General features: G+C 35.7%; 1 long non-coding RNA gene across 1 annotated transcript; it reads left to right on the top strand.

Annotated features, from left to right (window-relative positions):
• Positions 1 to 964: 964 nt before the first annotated feature.
• Positions 965 to 1,802, top strand: LOC138908912 (uncharacterized). Its single transcript, XR_011415320.1, has 3 exons — positions 965 to 1,078; positions 1,184 to 1,269; positions 1,352 to 1,802. It is a non-coding gene; the product is annotated as an uncharacterized lncRNA (long non-coding RNA).
• The last annotated feature ends 5,130 nt before the right edge of the window (positions 1,803 to 6,932 follow it).

Below are 6,932 nucleotides of genomic sequence, written 5' to 3'. Positions count from 1 at the left end.
ATGTGAAAAGTGCATTTTAATACTACATTGTATACAACATTCTATACAGCATTTTAATATAATTTTATTCTCTCGCTTTTGATCTTATCATTGATGTGCCCGAGAACCCTGTTCCCGGACACATCAGCTCTGTTGTTCCATCTACATTCTAAGGCTAAGTATTTTATATTTCATCAGTTATTTTATTACTTTTCGGATCAAATTAATTCACTTATCTAGAAACCACTAATAAAATCAACTGTACCGTTTTACGGATAAACAAGTTCATCCATTTAACCTGAGCCCAACTTAACCTAGTTAGTATAACAAGAATAAATGCTCTTTTATTTGGCAGCAGACTAGGATGTATGCTTAGGATCCTTTGTTGTCAAATTTAGCAAATTGTCTTGTATTGCCTTTACCATGAACTAAGCTCTAATATGAAATATGTAGACGTCACATATCAAAATTCTCCAAAACAAAACGGACTAAATTTACCCATTACTTTATGATTTAAAAGTATTCTGAGGTTGGAGCTCCGTGAAGCCAATAGAAAAATAATTTTTTTCCCTAACAACAAGGTAATGTTAAGCCAAAAATTTAATCGGGAGCAAACTTGTTCAATTTCCTATAATACAAACACAAATTTGAAATTTACCAGAGCTCTACTCCTCTCGTGACTCGTGAAAGAAGAGGTTTAATATCAGTCATGTTTTCTTCATGAATGGTCCAAATGGTCCTAAAAGAGGTTTAATATCAATTCTGCTGCTTCTTATAATGGATTGTCAATAGACACGTTTTCTCCAATAAAAAAAAACACTTATGTTATCACTCTATTGTGACAAATTTTTGGAGTAACTTGTCTGTTCCTAAAAAGACAACATTAAGGGTTTTGCCAATAGACACGTTTTTAACATTCAAGTTTTTTTAAAAAAACATTTATTCTAGTTAAACCTACCTACTATAGTAGTACTATATATGGTGACAAATTTTGGAGTCCAATAATGCTCTATAAATATGAGGACGAAGCAAAAGGGAGTGGAGCCAACTAAAAAGATATAAAGAGCATCATATCATACATAGCAATAAAAGAAAGATGGTAAGTTATTCTTCTCGTTGATATATTCTTGCTCTTCTTGTGTTTAACAACTCATCAAATGTTAAGGAACCCTAATATATTGTTCTACATATTGTATTAAATCAGCAAGGACAGTGGATAGCGGCAAGAGACCTTACAATTACATGGGTGAACAATCCTCAGTTCTGGACATGGAAAACTGTTGATCCTAAGTTTGTCTCTCTATCTCTCTCTAAATTTCATTAAAAAGAGAAATATATATTTTAATTACTTACATCTCAACATTTTGTACAGTATTGAAGTGGCGTAGCTTCGTAGCGTAAATTGGCTTGACATTTATGGAAAGATAGAGACAAAAAATCTTATTCAAACGACTAGTTATGCAGTATATTTAGTGTTCAAGTTAACAGATAACCCTCGTGGACTTGAACGATCCATTGCATCGCTAAGATTTGTGAAGGAGGTGGCAAAGGACGCACGCATTGAGGGTACCACTGTTTTCATCTCGAAGAAAAAGGAATTACCAGGAGAACTTGGCCGGTTTCCATATCTTCGAAGCGATGGCTGGTTAGAAATCAAGCTTGGTGAGTTTTTCAACAACTTAGGAGACGATGGTGAAGTCGAAATGAGGTTGATGGAAATCGTACTGATTTCATAAAGATTGCATGAACACTAGCACACGAAAAATTTGAAATCAACCTAAATTCCTATGTTATGCCCTAAAATGTCAAGAACAAATGAGAAACGGTCATTGCGAAGCAATTACTATTGTTAAATATATCATTTCTGATATGCCCATAAACGTTTAGGCGATTCAGAGCTATCCCTGCGCTCTTACATTATGAAAATCAGTTCACAACTCATATGAAGTAAATTGCACTTCGAATTTGACCAAAATAAATAAATAAATTGAACCATATTTTTAAATTGAATTTCTCTTTAATGGACCTAAAATGCCAAAAATTTGGGAACGGTCATGGCGAAGCGATAACTATTTTTCATGAGGTCGTTTCTGATAGGCACAAAAAACTTTAGGCGATATGGAGTTCGTCGCCCAAATTCATGAGGATGACGTGGAAATTAGCACACAAAAAATTGGAACGGTCATGGAAAATCATGGCTATTGTTTAATAGATCAATTTTAATGGGCCCCAAAAATTTTTAGGCGATTCAGAGCCCATCACCTGAATTCATAAAGATGGCGTAAACATTATCACACAAAAAATTGGAAATCATCATGGATTTCTTTTTTATGGCCCTAAAGTGCCAAAAAACGAGGAAAGATCATAGATAAGTGATAATTATTGTTCATTAGGTCATTTTTGATAAGCCCACAAAAGTTTAGGCGATTCCGAGCCCGTCGCCCGAATTCATGAAGATGTCGTGGACATTAGCACACGAAAAATTGAAAATCGTGATGGATTCCTATTTTGTGGCCCTAAAATACAAATAAATAAGGAACAGTCATGAAAAAATGATGACTATTGTTCATTAGCTCGTTTTTATGAGCCCACGAAATTTTAGGCGATTCGGAACACGTCGCCCAGATTCATGAAAATTTGTAAACATTAGCACACGAAAATCAGAAATCATCCTGAATTTCTGTTTTATGGCCCTAAAACGGAAAAAACGAGGAACAGCCATAGAGAAGCAATGAGTACTGTTTATTAGGTCGTTTCTGATGGGCCTACATAATTTTAGGCGGTTCGGGAACGGTCACCTGAATTTAGGAAGATAGCGTGGGCATTAGCACACGAAAAATCAGAAATCGTGTCGAATTCCTATTTTATGGTCCTAAAACGCCAAAAAATGAGTAAAAATATAGAGAAGCAATGATTATTGCTCAATAGGTCGTTTCTGATGGGCCCACAAAATTAGGGTAGTGTCACGACCCCAATTTCTCTCTGTGGGATATCGTGATGACACCTAGTCTTTAATATTAGGTAAGCCTAATACTTACTGAATTAATGGCAAAGTTCAACCAACAACTATTAAATATAAAACGAAAATTTTTATACAAAACAAAAAATCATAAAACCGGTAGTACAAGTCATAAGCTCTACTGAGTTCGCTAAAAAATCTCTAAGTATAACTGTTCCGGAATAGAAATAAACTGTACAAAAATAACTTCCGAAGGCGACTCTGAGGCCTGCGAACGCGACGACAGGTGTACCTTGAATTCTCAACAGCACTTTTTAATCCGCTATCTAACAACCAACAGACTCCGAAGTACCTGAATCTGTACAAAAATATGCAGAAGTATAGAATGAGTATACCGCGGTCGGTACCCAGTGAGTATCAAGACAAACCTCGGTGGAGTAGTTATGAGGTACAAGTCAAGACACTCACTAAAAAAATAACCTATACAGTATAAAATTTTAAAACTAATAACGGAAAGCGAAAATGAGTAAATGTCAATAAGAACCAATAAGTGATATAATCAGTAAAGCAATAAGAACACCATGAAGTATCATTAAAACCAAATATGGAAACACAAAGGACAATCAATTAATCAAGCCGTTCGAACACAAGTTTCACAACGTAATCACTCTATGCTACTTCATCTCATAGTCACAAGTCACGGGTCTGAACCCACCATCATATACTCACGGCACCTCGTGCCCACATCTCGCATCACAATAGCTCGGACAACTAACGTGCCAAAATCTCAATCCGCCCAGCATGATGATAAGTTCACATTCACAATCCGCTCAACATGGTCACAGGCTCACAATCACAATCCGCGCGATATGATTTCAGGCTAACAAATCACAATCCACCTGGCATGGTCAAAGGCTCAATATCAACATGGAAACAGATAATACAAGAACACATGGGTATGAGTAATAAATGTCAAGTTTCATACTCCTGAGCTAGTATAAGTGGCATGCTATGGTGTATGCTTGTGTGAGTGTACTAATGTAGTCCAAGTCATCAAGTAATATCAAAGACATCGAATAGCTTATCAAAACAACAAAGCAAGTCATGCGAGGTGTATGACAAATACAAGGAAAAGTACACCATCACACGAAAATCACCAAACACAATGTCTCCAACCATCACACATCATCCCTGACATTGTCACCCTTATCTCTCTTATAACCACATGTATTACTCCGTATAATAATCACCTTTATCTCTCATATATCTACCCGTATCACTCTATATAATAGCCACCCATATCACCGCTAGGACAATAATAAAATAGCCAGCCGTATCACTCCATATTTTTAATAACAGTGAGATGCTACCCTTATACTCTGCATAACAACAACCAAACCACACAACAATTCACATGTGCTATCATCACAACATATCAACTCGTATCACAAGTGCCGTAGACCACAACCTTTCCAAAGATTCAACGATATCAATATTTTCACTGCAAATAGCTCGCGGCTCAGCACAACATATATAGAATCTCAATAAAAACAAAATGAACAGAAAAGTAACTTAACAAAAAACAACATCCCCTTTAAGTACAACTTCAATTAGAATAGATTAATGAATCTCGATAACTTCAATTCCAATTAATTATTTAAAGATAACCTTGATCGTGAATGTACTTCCATGAAATGACAAACTTCAGACTATGAATTAGGCTAACAATTTAGGAGATAGAACGAACTAGTGCAACGTCTAAATACATTAGAACAACCCATTAACAAAGGATATCATGTGATGACAATTTCAACTTAGAGTAGCTCCACAATAAAAGAAATCGCATAATGACACAAAGTGATAACATCTCCAAATAAAGCATATAAGAGCAAACTCGGCAAGTAAAAAATGTGGCACGTAACGACAACTTCCAATAAAGCATATGATAGTAGACATGACGAATAAAAGATATAACATGTGCTAACAATTCAAAATAAGTACATAAAAGATGCTTAGGAGTCTAGACTGGTCAATTTCCATATATAATCCCGAGTACATACTCGTCACCTCGCGTACACGGATTTCACATGACACAAATAGCACAAACAACTTAAGTCCTAAGGGGTAATTCCTCCAGACAAAGTTAGGTAAGATACTTACCTCAAATAAGCTAGACCGATACTCTAAAATGACCTTCTTGTATGAAACAATTTCCAGACGGCTCAAATCTAGCCAAAATAACTTAATATCATAAATAAAAACCATAGAAAATAATTCTAGATAATAAAGCTTTGATATTTAATGAAAACTAAAAAGTCTACCCAAAAGGCCCGCACCTCGGAACATGATAAAATTCATAAAATCCTTACACCCATTCCGATACGAGTCCAACCATACCAAATTTATCCAATTCCAACATCAATTCATCCTTCAACTCATCATTTTACATTTTTGAAAGTTTTCATCAAATTCCCATTTTTCTCCAATTCAAATCACTAATTTAATGATAAAAATAATTATGGAATCATGAAATATAATCAATTCCAGGTAAAGAACAATTAATACAATCCAACACGTGAATAACCCCTCAAAAATCGCTCAAATTCGAGCTCTCTAACTCAAAAAGTGATAAAATAACAAAAGCCCTCGAAATAGAGTTCTTATAATATGCCCTAGTGATTCCTCTTACTTGATCGCGGAATAACCCTCGCGATCAAGAAGAACTAAATGCTGCCCGGAAAAAATAAAGCTTCGCATTTGCGGCACACACCTCGCGAACGTGATGAATAATGACAACAAACTACACAAATGCACATAGAGACACGCGAAGGCGATGAGTGAAACACCACTAGCTCCCAGCTCCACTACGCGAACGAGGAGAGACGGGTGCGAACGCGGACAAATAGCTGCATACGCTTCGCAAATGTATGACCATCATCGCGTCCGCGATGAACAAATCACTGATTTCCCAAAAACACTTCGCGATCTCGAAGAACAATAGGCACACTAGAAACCAGCAACTCTAAAGCATGAAGAAATGGCTTGTAGCCCATCCGAAACACACCCGAGGCCCCTGGAACCTCGTCTAAACATACCAACAAGTTGCATAACATAACGCAGACCTGCCGAGGCCTCAAATCGCATTGTGGTCCAAACTCTATATTGCTCTTAAAAACTTTATTGAATACGTACATATTATTAAATTAGAGTCTAATAACTTAAGATGACTAAAATTCCGAACTCATAAGTTTCAAATCATGGCTTAATCCCTGCGTTCTTACATTGTGAAAATGAGTTCCCAACTCAGTATATGGTAAACTGCACTTCGAATTTGACCAAAATAAATAAATAAATTGAACACGATTTTTCTTATTCAACGGCCCTTGCAATTTTCTTAGCTTTTCCTTTGGTTACAGTTGATCTTTAACTAGATAACTGGATAATTTGTTGTCGTAGCTTAAAGAAGCGTGAAGAGTTCGTATCTTCTGAACCATATACTACTTATACAATAATTTTCCTTCGCAATTCCGTTTGGTAATCAATTAACGGTTTGCATTCTCAATATTTCATCAAAAAGAAAAAAACATATTAGGTTGTTTCTAGTGGGCCTACAAAAATTTTAGGGGATTCGCACCGATTTCATAAAGTTTGCATGAACACTAGCATTTAAAAATTTTGAAATCAACCTAAATTCCTATGTTATGGCCCTAAAATACCAAAAACAAATGAGAAACGGTCATTGCGAAGCAATTACTATTGTTCAATATATCATTTTTGATATGCCCAAAACCGTTTAGGCGATTCGGAGCTATCCCTACGCTCTTACATTATGAAAATCAGTTCACAACTCATATGAAGTAAATTGCACTTCGAATTTGACCAAAATAAATAAATAAATTGAACCATATTTTTAAATTGAATTTCTGTTTTATGGACCTAAAATGCCAAAAACTGGGGAACGGTCATGGCGAAGCGATAACTATTTTTCATGAGG

Source organism: Nicotiana tomentosiformis, chromosome 4, assembly GCF_000390325.3.
Source record: "Nicotiana tomentosiformis chromosome 4, ASM39032v3, whole genome shotgun sequence".
Classification (NCBI taxonomy): domain Eukaryota; kingdom Viridiplantae; phylum Streptophyta; class Magnoliopsida; order Solanales; family Solanaceae; genus Nicotiana; species Nicotiana tomentosiformis.
The sequence above is the reverse complement of the archived record's forward strand: the minus strand, read 5'-3'. Positions and strand labels throughout refer to the sequence as shown.